The sequence below is a fragment of the Chinchilla lanigera genome, unplaced genomic scaffold (genome assembly GCF_000276665.1).
Source record: "Chinchilla lanigera isolate Chin_1 unplaced genomic scaffold, ChiLan1.0 scaffold00111, whole genome shotgun sequence".
Lineage (NCBI taxonomy): Eukaryota > Metazoa > Chordata > Mammalia > Rodentia > Chinchillidae > Chinchilla > Chinchilla lanigera.
In genome coordinates this window covers 3,790,143-3,805,163 of record NW_004955512.1, presented here as the reverse complement: position 1 = coordinate 3,805,163, position 15,021 = coordinate 3,790,143, and positions in this window count along the sequence as shown.

Sequence of the window (15,021 nt, the reverse complement as noted above, 5' to 3'; positions counted from 1 at the left end):
AACTTTACCCATTTCATTTAAGTTTCCCAACTGGGTAATTGTGATCCCCACTCTAAGGTCTGGAATGCAGAGAAGAGCAATGACAGAGTTCTCCAAAGATGCTGGCTCTCCCCTCACAAATCTGTTTCTTAAGGTATTAGTAGTAAAGGTACATCTGCACCCTCCCAGTGCAGAGGCATACGTTTTACCTGGCAAGTCCACTCCAGTATTTCTCTCAGCCCGAGCCTTTCAGTATCCTCATCAGCAGTAAATCAAGGCATTTTAGAACGTTCCAGTTCATTCATTGTGGACCATCTTTTGATCCATATTTCAGTCAACCAGCTAAAGAAACTTAGCACACTTTTTAATCTCATAAGCTGCAAAAGTAAATTAGCATCTCTGCTTAATGGGCCCATCTCAAGAAACTCAGCCTGAAATAGTTTTATATTCCTTCTACTATTTTCCCACACCCTTAAAATCCATTTCCACAAACCTCCCTAAGAACTAGAAAACTCAAGAAGTTCTTGGGAGAGTGAAACACTCCTTCCTAGGAGCCTTCTGATATTTGATCCTGGTTATAGGCCCAGGGCAGAAATAACCAGGGAGGTTTGGTCCTGAGGAGCATCAGTATTGTGCTGCCTGGTAACTGCATCAGGGAAGGTCATAACTGCTTCTATAGACAATGAAGTATTTGTTTCCTCAGAAGTGAGGGGCCAGCATGACAGGGTGTGGGGGTAGAGATATCTTTGCAGCTGAGGGTAGGGTAGTCTCTTCCTCTGGCAAGACAAACTCATCAAAATTTAAGAGGTTCAGTGTCCCTAGCCTCCCTGGAGTCCTTCCAAACATCTCCATCTTCATCCCAATTTACAGGATCTCATTCTTTTCCAATCAGCACCCTCACTTTAACAGTAGATGCCCTTTGAGGCTGAGCATTAAATTTGAGCAGCAATTTATCTGGTGCTATGAGAAGGACTTGGGTTTTTTTTTTTTTTTCTTTTTCATTTCAGCCCTACAGCTACAGGTGTGAATATTCTCCTTCAGGACAAACTTAGAAACCATTCAGCTGTTCATGCATATTTGGGAATGTATATCTTTGAGCTCATTATTTTCCTTTATTACTGTGTTCAGAGCCACTAAGAACAAACAGCCAAGATAATATTTTTTAGTCTTCCAGAAATCTTTAAAAGTATTGTCATTAAACTCCTTGCATATAACAAATGGTGAATTAGAAATATTTAATGGATCTATGTTGCGTATTTCTTTAAACAGTTAACACTATGGATTGCCACTACTCTCTACATTATCAGAAGGGGAGACAAATGGAAACTTTAGGTCTCATCAAATTAGAGGTCCAGCTCTGGGAACCACCAAGTTTATTAGAGAAATTATCCTTACAATTCTGTTTGTCTAGAATGTGTCTCTACCAAAATACGGGCTGGTTAAGGTTCTCTAGAAGAATAGAATTAATAGATTATATATATTCCTTTAACTTTCACTGTCATTTTGACTTTGGGGAAGGGCCAGAAGTCACACAGTGCCAGATTTGATAATAAGGTAGATGAAGAAACACTGTAATGTTTTTATTTGACAGAAATTGCTGGAAATGTTTTGAATCAGTTCAGGACATTGAGACAGCCCCAAAAAGGAACAAGAAAAAAGACTTTCAGAACTGCTTCAGAGACTGGCAAGAACTAAGGGATGAGTGTGTCTGAAGTGAAGCAGAATATTTTGAGGGCAATTAATGGGAATGTGATTTTTTATTTTATTTTAAGCATTCATCATATTTGGGATCAGACTTAATATATATTATGCAAGGGGATTTATTAAATAGGATTCCAGGATCAGAGGTGAGAGAGTTCACAGCAGCTCTCTGCATGACCAAGTAGCTGAGGATTCAGTAGCTGCTCAGTCCAAGAAGCTGTACTACAGGACAAGAGGGATCAAGGGTGCAGTGCCAGTCTGAGGTTGAAGGCCTGGAAATTTCTTTTAGAGTTGTTGGTGTGAATCTACATTAAAAGACTGAAGCAGCTGGAGTCTGATGCCCATAGGTGATAGAAGTAGCAAAAGATGTACCTGCTCAAGCAGAATTGAACTTTCAAATGCAAGCAGACACCCCCCCTCCAATTCCACCCTGGCTTTAAACCTATTAAAAGGAGCCATTCACAACTGAGATGCCTGCCTCTTCACATCCCCGGGTTTGCTGACCTACATACCAAGTGTTTTGGAAACACCCTGAAGACACACCAGAAATGTGCTTTACTAATTGGTTAGGTGTTTCTTAATCCAATTAGCCTGGCCATCATGATTAATAGTCACAGTAAGTGTACAAATATTGGTCATATTATTCCTGGACTTTCCTTTATGTTCAAAATAGCTCACAAAGTATCAATAATAAAAGAGACATAAATAGTTCTGAAAAGGAGATTCTATATAACAGTGTTTATAACATTTTACAGTGTGTAAGACAATACCCAAGCAGAGGTTTTGTATTAGATCTCTGATTCCTGGAACACAATATCCAAAACCCGCAATCTAGAAGAGAGGTTTAATTTGGCTGGTGGTTTCAAAGGATTCAGTACATGGTTAAGCTCCAAGAACGAAATATTATGACAAAAGTGTGTGGACAGTAAAAATGCATAGCTCATGGTGGCCAGGAAGCAGGCAGGACAGAACAGTACCAGAGAGCTGAGACCAGATATACACCCAAGGCCACATCTCCGTGATCCACACACATACCCAAAAGTGCACTCTATCAGTCTCCTGGGTCAATCAAGCTGACAGAGTCAAGCTTAATTATCACAGGTTTCAAACTGTGACAAGAAAAAATCAGAAAGTATATAAAGTTGAGTGCAGTGGTACATAACTGTTATCCCAGCACTTGAGGAGGATGAGGCAAGAGGATCATAATTTCAAACACAGTCTGGGCAGCTTAGTGACTTTAGTGAGACATTTTCTCAAAATATAAAAGGACTGGGGATGTAACTCAATGTGACAATCCTGGGTTCAAGCCCCAGTACTGAGAAAAAAAAATGAAAAAATCACTTTCAATTCATATTTACTCTATATTCTACATTCTCTGGGGGAGAAGTAATAAAGCAAACTAGTAGTAGTTGTTAATATTTCAAAAAGAAACATTCGCTTGCAGGATGCCTTTTTTTTTTTTTTTTTTTTTCCTGTGCTTCGCGTCTTAGTTCTTTTCTCATCGTGGAGACATAATAGCTGACATTCACAATATAAATGGGGAAAGATATGTTTTGGCTTATAGTGTGTAGGGGTTTTAGTCCATAGTCAGCTGGCTCTGAGGCAGGCCTGCATAGCAAGGAGCATGGCAGGGGAGACCAGCATGTGACGAGGCATCAGGAAGTGGAGATAGAGACAGAGAGAGAGAGAGAGAGAGAGAGAGAGAGAGAGAGAGAGAGAGAGAGAGAGACTGACTGACTGACTGAAGGGAGAAACAAGGAAGAGACAAAATCTTCCCAGCCATGCCTCTGGTGACCCACCTATTCCCGTCAGACCCCATTTCCTAACAGCAAGTCAACTGTAACTCATCAGCAGACTAAACCACAAGGATTACCACTCCTCAGTGATCCAATCACCTCCCCAAATCCCTACTTGTGAGCACACTCGAGACTTTGGGGGGACATCTTAACCGTAACACTTAGGAAAATTAGATCTCATTCAGAGCAAAAGGACTGCAAAATGTCAATGTAGTATTCCAGAAAGTAAAAGAATGTAAGGAAACACATCTTTATTGGGCTATAAACCCCGCCTTTGGAGGGAGGAGAACTTGATGACCCTGCGAATGAGGGAAACTAATGAAGTCTTCTTAAAAAGATTCCAGGGCAGAGATTTCTCAGAGCTTTCAAGTCATGGAAAGAGTCCAGATAATTAACAGGAAAGTAGAGGAAAACCAAGGGTGGAAACATATGTGGTTAACTGAAGCTAGATTAAAGCTAGATTGAAGCTAATTGTTTATAGGGATGTCTTTTGTAGAAAACTAAATCAAAATATTTTTCAGGAGGTTCCAAGTTTCAACATTTTTTACCCTAACTTAAGACATCAGGAATAATGTTGTGATTTATAATAACTGGCAGGAAGGCAATTGTCATCCAGTGCTCCTCCAACTGTGGAATGCATCGGAAGCGTCTGAAAAGTATGTGGAAATAGCTTACTGCTCCTAGCGCAGCATTTCCAGTTCAGTAGGTCTGAGGTGGGGACCAGGAATTTGCACCCTAAAACGTCCCCACTCAGGACCACCTATTGGAATGCCTGGAAGATGCTCTTGGTGCCATCAGTTAGCTCCCTTTCTTAGCAGGTTTTTCTGGTGCTGCATTTGACAGCATACATCTGCTAACGTACTCTGGAAATTACCCGTGGCTGCTGGGGCTCCCTTCATAGTGATTCCCAGAAGTGGCCAACCTACTGACCAATACTCCAGCAGTCAGAGGTTGACTGGCAGTGCATACAAATCCTGGTCCCTTGCTGAAAGAAAGGATTTCTCTGTGGTATGATTTACACCCCGGAGGACTCCCCTTCCCACCCTACCCAGCATTCTAACATCTATAGGTCAGGTCAAGGCTGTTTCTTCCTCCCTCTTCTGTTTGCTCATTCTTTGCAGGTATTTTGCGAAGACCACATTCTCAGTAGATCTCAAGTATCTAAATCCTTGTCTCTGGCTTTGTCTCTAGGGAACCCTGACCTAAGACAATAGGTGACATGTAAATTTTGATTTTTAGGGATTGGTTTAAAATTGGCAAACATCAACTGGGAAGCCTTGTAGGTTCAAATAAAAACTGCTCACTGAGATTTCTACTGTGATTAGTTATTGCTTCCTCTGTCATTAAACAATTAATACTTGAGAAGAAAGTACCTATGGATCTGGTGTGTAGGACTTGGAGGAATTGTGGTCGCTTGTCCAATTTTTACATTTTTAGTTCCAACTCATTGAAAACAGGAAAAAAATATGAAATTGATTTGGCCAAATTTTAGCCATGATAAAAGCTAATCAAGTCAGGTCAACAAATCTTGAAAGTTATGAGGAGAAAAGATGTGCATTTATAATGGAAATGACAGGGCTGGGGATTTAGCTCAGCGGCAGAGCGCCTGCTTGGCAAGTGCAAGGTTGTGAGTTCGATTCCTGGTACTAGAAAAAACAAAAAATAAACAACAACAACAACAACAACAACAACAACAAAATATAATGGAAATGACAAGGTGGATCACGTTTCTGGAAAGAAGGAGACATGCTCACTTTGAAATGCATTTCTCCCCAACTCATGGTATGTGAAGAGACCTGTCGTTATCTCTAAGGTGTCCTTCAGAGCCAGCGTTGCTATGCCTTCCCCTAAGGGTCACCTGTTTCCAGCCAGAGGTAGAATAATGCTAAACAGATCTTCTGGGCTTCAAATTGAAAGGTATTTAAATACCCCTCTCTTAGTCAGCTTTCTATCACTGTGACAAAGCACCTGACAAAAACTATTTAAGGGAAGAAAGATCAGTTTTGACTCACAGTTTCAGAGATTTCACTCTGTAGCTGACTACTTCCATTGTGGATGACTGCTTCCATTCCAGGCCTGTGGTGAGCCCGAAACATCATCGCCCAGGGTATGGCTGAGGAAACCTGGTTACCTCATGGCAGCCAGTAAATAAAGAGAGAGAAAGAGCCAAAGAAAAGACATATCCTTCAAAGATGCCCCAGTGGCTTACTTCTCCCTCCCCCCAGAACAATCTACAGCGAACTCTTTAATGGGCCAGTCCATTGACAAGATCGGTACCCTCACAATCCTATCCCCTTCCTAGGCATCTTTCAACCCAGTCAAACTGACCAGCAAGATTAATAGTCAAACTCCCAAACCCACTGTTGCTTCTCCTAGTTTGGACTGCTTACAGCAAAGCCTTATTTTGAAAACTAAAGTGGTGAATAAAAACGTTGACTGGATGGTTAGTTAAACCAAGGATTAACTTTTGGTTTTGCCCTGTAGCTGGTTCAGGAACATGGGTCAACCTTGATAACCTCAGTTTCTCCTTCTGTTAAATGTGGGTGAAGGATATAATGTTTATAAAGCCACAATATGTTTCTAGGCAAAAACAATTACTGATATTCCTGGTATGTGAGATATTCATCCCATCCCATTTCTTCCTTGCAATAAAGTAAGTACAGTATGCCATCAGGTACCCCTCAAAGTGGGGCTCTTCAGTTGTGAATTCAGTGGTCTGCATTCTTTTATCCCTTTGATTTTTTTTTTAAAACTGGCTGGCATGTTGTGTGCAGCCACTGGGGAGGAGTCTGGCCACATAGGCTATGAGTGGCTCAGCAATTTTCTGATGAAAGGAGGGAGAGATAAATGCAAAACATGATTAGCTCTAGGGCTATGAGCAAAACGATGTAACCAAATTTCAAAAAAGGAGACCAACCAAACAAACACCAGCCTCTCTTAAGAGCTTGTAAATTGAAACAGTGATAAAGTTTCCAGTCACAAGAGAAATATAAGCCATTTGTTCCATTCCACATTTAGTTACCTAATTTTGTCTTTTAATCTGTAATTTTTATCAGCACCCCCATTAAAAAAAACCCAGTATTCTTTTCATCTTCCTGGACAGCAATAGTTTTGTCATACGTTTTCCTGGAAAATGATGATGCAGACATACTTGACATTTTGATCACATTACTAGATCAAAGGCTAACAGAAGCAGAGAAGCAGTTCTCTTATATACCATGGCTTGCACATTAAAAAGACATGAAATTAACCTTCACAGATGTCACTCTGGAGGTAAAGTAAGTGGGAGTACATTGTGGACTTCACTCATTGCTGGGCCAGTTTTTTTCCTTTAATGCTTTAGTTTGAAACAAAAAATAGCCATAAATCAGATCCTCATGTGAGGATTCCAATAAGGAAATGGAGAGTCTTAATAGCAGAACAGTAGAGAAGCCTCCCGCTGCTGTATTAACCTGTGCATGGAATTCTAATGGGCTCTAACTCCAAAGGTGTAAAACAAATCAGAACAAATTAATTAGCACATTCTACTACAATTAGATTTAAGTTCAGTGTTCTGGTTAAGGGAATTCAATACAACAATATGTACTGAATTACATGTTTGGAGGAATACTAAAATGATAAGATTTTGTTGCTTGGTCTTAATTTAGTTGGGGAAACATTACATTACACATATAAATTTGTTGTTATATTCATATGGTCTGAGGTATAGGAATGGGGAGTATTTTACCCCATTTTTCTCAGTGAGTCAACTATATTCATAAAATCCATCCTGAATGGGCAGTAAGGGACCCTCCTCTTCTCTTCTTTCCCTCTGTTGTCTTCATGGTCCTGCCATATTTCACTCACCTTTCCTCCCATTGGCTTTCTGGTACCCAGACAATCAAATAACATTAGTTTAAATTTCCCCTTGAAAGGAGCTAGAGTTGTGGGTCTCAAGTGTGTCCTGAGGCAGTGGAGTTCTATTTCAGCAGAGCTGGGTTTTTGGTAGTCGCTGTGATTAAATGTCAACACATTTAACAGGCAATGTGTAACAGGAAATGAGGGTGATGGTGTCCAAAGTAATTAACCTAATACCAATGAAGTTGAGTGATTGTGGTTATTGAAGATTAAATTAAAAATATGTTTCTTTTCATTTATACATAGCATTTTAAAAAACGGCCCTAAACTGTTAGGCTTGAAGTACTTACTAAACGTTTGAATTTAATTACCTAATAAGTGGAACTCTTCAGTATTTATTTTGGCTTCAGTTGATACTAAAGGTGCCTTGAACTCAGAGTTCTAGGCTGTAGAGAAAATAATGTGTTCCTTAGATTCCATGAGAAGGATGGAAAACTTCACATGGTCTCCCATCTGCAAGGAAGATGAAGCACAGGTTTTATGGTTTCATAATCAGATCCTCTTCTGCTTTCTTCCATCTGACCACAGGCCCCATTTGAAGGAAGGGACACGAATGTCAGTGGGTGTTGGGGAAACTTTGAGGATGGGGAAGAGGGTCTGGGAAAGGGGAGAGAGGGGAGGGCATGTATTGGGAATCAAAAACGATCAACAATATATATATTTCCCCAAGTGAGTGTAACTATTATGTCTCACAAACATATACTAATAAAAAAGGCAAAAAAGAAAAGATAAGAAAAAGAAAGACACAAAAGGAGAAGAAAACCCTACTCTGACACACACAGACAAGTGCTAAGATGAGCTTCAAAGAAATTATAATCGCAAGCGAAAGGCCTGTGAAAAAAGTGGCCAAATCCATACTTTCCTCTCTCCCCTCTGTGGACTGACGGACTGGAGTTTAGAGTATATAATTCTGTACTATTGTATTCTGGGCTTGGAAGTGGCCTCAGGGTTGTCCTAATACTGTTGATCAAAGTGCCTCATTTCACAGAGGAGGGAGCAGATGTAAAGAGGGACATGACTTGTGGGAGCCCACCCCAACAGTGTTAGGTCTGTGACTCTCTGTCCCGTCTAAAAGAGGCCAATGACTATGTTTGAAATTGCTCTTCTTGCACACCAAATCCTTTTTTTCTAATTAGATGTGGTGAGCAACTCTGCCTCATCTGCTTGCGCACAGTGTGGCAGAAAGGCTAGTAGGAAGTGCACCAGCATTAATTCTACAGACCTGCTGGGAATATGAATTCTCAGGGACATCTGGAAAGTACTTTAGCAGAATGTAAAGAAGCATAGCTACCCCATAGGTGTGATACGTCTGCAACTTCTAAAATAGATATTACAAGCTGGTGAGGAAACTCTTAGCATAAAAGAGCAATAACAAGCGAGATACAGAAAGTAAAGAGGAAAACTTGATAGAAGAGATGGTAAAGAAAAAAAGAAAGAAGGTTTTGGATAAAGATGCATAGTTGTTCTAGAAAATAAAAGGTCCCTTAAATTGTTGTTTGCTAATGGTGGAACACAGTATACTGCAGTGGGAAGGTAGGGCTTCAAGCTACATGGTTTTAGGGGTCCAAGTTTTAGTCCTGTTGGTTTATAAGCACATCATGAAGGGTGAACCTCAGAGCCTTAGCAGAGTGAGGGGCCAATCATAGGTCACAAGGGTCTCTTTTGCAAACTTTTGTTGTTTTTTAACTCTACACACAAATTCATAGAATTAAGATTTGTTGCCAGAGTAGATGGATGGTGGGACTGGGGATTTAGCTCTGCGGCACAGTGCCTGCCCAGCAAGCACAAGGTTGTGAGTTTGATCCCTGGTACTGGAAAAAAACAAAATAAAACCAAAACCAAAACAAAAAAAGTAAAAAAAAAAAAAAAAATCAAAAATAGATGGATGGCAAATCTTACCTGTGGGGGATTGAAAGGAGAGCCCATCCTGTCAGCAGCTAAATTTGTTTCTTTAAAGAAATTTTCCTTGAGAATCAGAGTGTCCTGTTGTTTCCTTTAGGGATCTTCACTGAATATGTAGCTTGTGTTTCTAAGTGGGTAGCTCCATGGTGGCTGTGTTTCCAAGTGGTCCTGTTCCTACTTTTGGCGTCCATAGTTACCTTTCTAGACAAAAGTAGACTATAAGAAAATTGGAGAATGTTTCTCCAAAAACTTCTAAGTTTTTGTAATTTTAGGTCATTAATTCTATCAGCTTCAGGTATGTTTCATGCAAATATATATACCTTCACCCAGTTTGAAATGTTTGGAGTCTAGGCCTGCAGCCATCTTGTGACCATGTGGCCTGGTAATAAGAATCAGACAGAAATGGATCTAGCATTGACCTATTGAACAAATCTTTGAATTACTTAACCCCAGATTTCTTATTATTTGAGAAATACAATATATTATCTGATTAATTCATTATTAATCAAATACTCTGTTAGTCATTGTCAGCATGCTCCTAAGTCTTCAGTGCCATATTGAAAGTATACAATAGTGAATCTTGCTGGCAGCAGATATGGTAATCTCTCAGGTCCTGGTTCTCTTATCTTTAAGAATGGAGATGAAAATGCCTAGTTTGAAGAACTGTTGGGATAATATATGTGAATAAACCTTAACTTGTCTTCTATAATATAGTAGATGCTTAATAATGTTCTCCTGTTCCTGGATTTGTTCTGTTAGAGCTAACCAATTGAATATTTTTTTAAAAAAACTTTTAAAATGTTTTAACTTTTAATTTTAAAAAGAAAAATGAACAACAACAACAAAGATATAAACAAGAAAATATAAAAACAATAAAAATAATACAGAATTTCAAAACAAGATGATAGGATTTAACAATGGTTGTTATATTACATATTGTTATCTTCAGTGAAGTTGCTCAGATTACCAGATGTAAGAATGCAAGATTGATCACAAATGGAATATTTTGAGGTGGGTTAATGGCAGTGTGTCTTTTATTGTAACAATTTTTAACATTTAAACTGTCATTATATTTTGATCACACTTCATTCTTGTTAAAATTGTTTAGCCACCCTTGTATTAATTTTTAACTCTCTTGAATAGGGGTTATATCCTCCATTTTTACCTTTTCATTTACTTTTATATAAAGTCTATTATGCTGGTGGATTAAGTTTCAAAAATGGTATTACTTTTCCCTATGCTTGTAGACTTAGGACTTAGATTAGTATCTGAGTGCTTCATTATTTCTTCTAGGCCCCTAGAACACAATAAAATAAATTATTTATGATAGTCCAATAGAGAATTAAATATTAGTGTTATGAAAACATTGTTATAGAATTATTTGGGACTATAAAATCATATTATTTGAGAATATTCAGGAATAGAAGTGAAATTAGAATTACAGGGAATATTTTTTGATATATACGTGAGAAAATAGGTCTGAAGAGGAGAAATGGTAGGTGACTTACCCAAGGTCAAACCTGTTAATAAGGGCAGACTAAGATCATTCTGCAAAAGATCTTTCTGAATAAAAAAAATCAGCTGAATGTTTTATAAAACTCTAAAAAGGATTATGGACTATTTGCTTTGAGAATTTTTATTATACAATAATTTATTTTATCCTACCTAAATAATATTTAAAGAACAGGCAAGATGATGCTTGCCACTCCAATTCAACTAATGAATTTAGATACAATTCAATGGCAAAAACATAAAAAGATCGCAGGAGTATGTTTTTTTTAACTATTTTCTTTTTTGGTACTGGGAATCGAACTCAGGCCTCGTGCTTGCCAGGAAGGCACTGCACGACTGAGCTACATCCCCAGCCCCACAGAAGTACTTTTGTATGAAACTTAGCCCTCTGGTTTTCTATTTTAAGACTTTTTCATTATGGGAATATTCTTTCTACAGAAACACAGAACAAATGTATAATACATTCCATTCCATGAACAAAGTTTTTAATGTTTTGTCATGAAGTCAACATTGTGAATAAAATGGAAGTGCATAAAATAAAATTTGTTTTAAGGCAAATATTTCCTTAATAGGGAAACTAAGGCAAAGCTCTCTGACTGGAAGATGAGTCTTCCATCTCACTGCTCTATGATGTTGCCATGTCCCCTGGCTAGACTTGGAACATGGACTCAGAGGTTGCTTGTAACAGTCCACATCAGCAATTCTAAAATGCTGCTTTTACCTTTGCCTGGGATTATGTGAGACACTGTGGAAGTTCAGGTACATGCTTCAAGCATGAGTGGGCATCTGTGAGCTGGAGGTTCTCAGCAAGCCCCTGGATTTACATGAGTTCTGAGCAGTGTACAAGGCTCATGCTTGAGCAGCCTCATTAAGTGCTTTCTCGAGTAGACCTGCAGAGTGATCTGAATGACAAGGCCTTTTCCTAGGGCTCATACGCATTTCTCTCTCACTTGACATCTTGTCCTTCCCAGTAAGCTTATTACTGTGAGTCTACTCACTAGTGGACTGTGGAACAGCCTTCACGCCTCACATGTGGAATGCTGCACGGTATCTTGTTAAGTTTCACGAGCTCATCTGTTGTCTTTTATTAACAACTCCCCATCTCTCCTCCCTCTCCATCCTCTATGTCCACACAACTCTGTATTATTTAAATAATTTTTAGAGAAGCGGGTGACTGCAAGCCAGAGGTGAGCCAAATTCTACAGCCGGCCCACACACATTGCTTCAAGTCTCCAGTGATTGGTTCAGGGAGGTCAGAGCCACATGTTCGCTAATTATAGTTAAACCCCTTATTAAAGAAATAGATTCTCATCAGGAGCCGTAAATTCTGCATTGTGCATATTCGAAGCTGTTCACAGAAAAGTGAAGCCTACAGGTTTTATTTTTATCTGAGGGTAAAAGTCTCAAAATGATCTCCTCTTCTGAGGCATTAAAAAAACCACCCAACATCATGGCAGTGTCTTGTGTTGGTAGTAATTTTTCATAGTGATGGGTGTATGAGTAACTTTTGAATGCAATGCTAGTATTTCTGCTAACAAAGAAGCAGAAATGATCAACCTCACTATAACTTCTTGAGCCATTTATCTCTTCCAGTTAGGGATGAACAAAGCAGGTTATTTGGCCCATTTAAGATGATGAAACTAGACACTCTGTTTCTGCCTTACCCGAGTAAAGAACTTTCTAGCTTCAAAGTCACACTGATGAGTACTACCTTGTTTTATCTTCCAACCAGCATTGTTGCTGGAAAAAAAATTCTGGGAGAATAATGTTTTTTCTTGTTCATGGTCTCACATGAAAGAACAAAAACTAGGACTATTTTAGTTTAGAAAAGGCACCAGGATTTGTTCTGGAAAATAGCTCACCACACAGAACTGAGTATGTCTCTCAGAGGAATTTCAAAGGAGGATCTTCAATAATAACTGGAGCAATGGTGATGTTTCCTGAGGCAGCACTCTTAAAGGAGGCATCATTTACGTGGATGTCAAAGTCCAAGCTATTTGCTACGACTGGTCCTTTCTCTTTGCTGGGATGAATACTGAAATTTCCTCACTTTTTGTCCAGTGCTCTTTCCCTCTGTCCTTGTGCTGCAGTGGTTTCTGTTTCTATGTGGAAAGAATGCTGTGAAATGATCTTTTCCGATAGAAACATCCTACAATGAGGCAATCACAAAGCTACAGGCTCTGTCTTCCCCCAATAAAGTATTGACCATACAGGTGCATAATCCAGTCAGAATTACTAAATTCTTCTCTGCTTAAGTAAGTGACTCAAATTTGGATTGAATTTATCATCTAACTGTTGGAAAAGAATCAGTGCAGGGGAGGCCTACAGAACAGTTCTACAGTTATTCTACAATATACAGTATTCTGGTAATCTGAGTTCCAGTCAGAGGAGATAGTATTTTCAACGTGTCAACCAACAAGGAAGAGTGGGTTGCTTGCCTTTTGGGAGGATAGTGACTTTCTTTGGATGCCAGTTTTGTTTTGGGGAGTCCTTAACAGAGCTTTTCTATGGTGAGCTACATGATATCCATTAGGCTGATCTCTTCTAATTTTATTTCCTTTTCTTGTAAAGTGAGAGTAAAGATATCAATTTTATTTGTCATTAGGAATATTAAATACATCTTTGAAAGTAAAGAACTTATCCAAGTTCCTGATACATGGAAATGCCAATACTCTCACTAGCAAGAATAATACGGAAGTGTGACATAGTAGGGAGACCTCCTTTGGGGAGTCAAAAGACTTGAACTTGAGTGAAAATTCAGTTTCTCCCAGGGCATTTATGGTTATGTACTTTTGTAATAAACTTTGGGAATAAAATAACAACTGTCTCTGGTATGTCTTAGTTCTAAGTCTTCAATCATTCTCTTGTTTGAGTCTGTCCATAGTGCTATATATCAGATACATGGAAATCCCATGCACCCCTCCTTCCAACCTGCTGCCATCTGAGATGGAGTCAAGGTATGTTTGCTTTAGACTCCTTGAAGCCACTGACTTTACCCTGGATCCTCTCAAAAGGGTTAAAAATACCTTCTACCTCCGCCGTTCACTTAACATTTTAGCAACAATATGGGGACATGTGGTTTCTAGGGAAGAATGAATGTTCGTTCCTGACAGTAACAAGAGCAACCCACTAGTTGGGGAGGAGTTTTCACAAAGCAGAAAAACTGTATATATTTGAGTACATTGGTCATTTATACAGTTTTTGGGACTGGCATACCTCACAGAAAGCAGGGATGCTCCGCATTGCAGATAGGCCTTTGCTGTTGGAGTGCAAGCTGCTTCCTTTGCATTTCACTTCTTCCAGCATCTCCCATTTGGTTAGGGACCTGCTTTTTTTGTCCCTTGCATTCCATTAGGCCTTGATAGTCAGTCTTTTTAAATTAATCTTTCAGGGCCTCTGGTATGTTACCTCACTTAAGCCCTTTTAGTTTACTTCAGGTTAACTACTCAGGATCGGTACCCTATCTGCTTAACACCGTGTATCTTCTGACTTAACTGTTCTTCACCTGAGTGCCCTGTTTGTCTACCGATCTGCCAGTGGCCACCTCTACTGCCTTCACCTGACTGAGGGTTGATTCTCTCTCTGGGAAAGGTTGCAGCAGTAGGCTTATAGGGTAAGATGGGAAATATTGCTGCCAGGAAATACTCTAAAGGCAAAAGCATGGAGGCTGGCTGCACAGCAGGTGGAGCCCATGACTCCATACTGTCTTCTTTGATTTGCCCCTACATCTCCCAAAGTTTAAGGATTTGTAAAGAGGCTTGAGGGGAAAAAAGCTTTGTAACATATGAAAGGCTTTGAAATTGCATTTTAAATATAATTTTTCCATAGTTATGAAAAAATAACTCAAGGGTTAAGTATTCATAGAAGCAATGCTTATGAGACCCATTTCTAAGCTGGCCCTTTTGTGTCCAAGTCCTTGTCTGTCTCTAGGGAAATTCTTTGGTAAATTTCCGAGATACAAATCTCCAGCGTTCTTTTGGGAAACTCAACCCTTTGTCTGCTATGGTTTTGTTTCATCTTTACTAGGTTCCATATCCCTATACCACTGACTTTGTGGGATGCAAGGTGGTCCAACAGTCCATTTTGTAAGTCTTGATTTTCAAGTCTGGAATAATAATCACCATAGTGGAAATAATGAAAAAGTATGAGCAGTGTGGTCCAGAACTGATTGTCACAACCTCTCCACCTATATTAAATCTTTAATAAGAAACCAGAACTGATTGTCACAACCTCT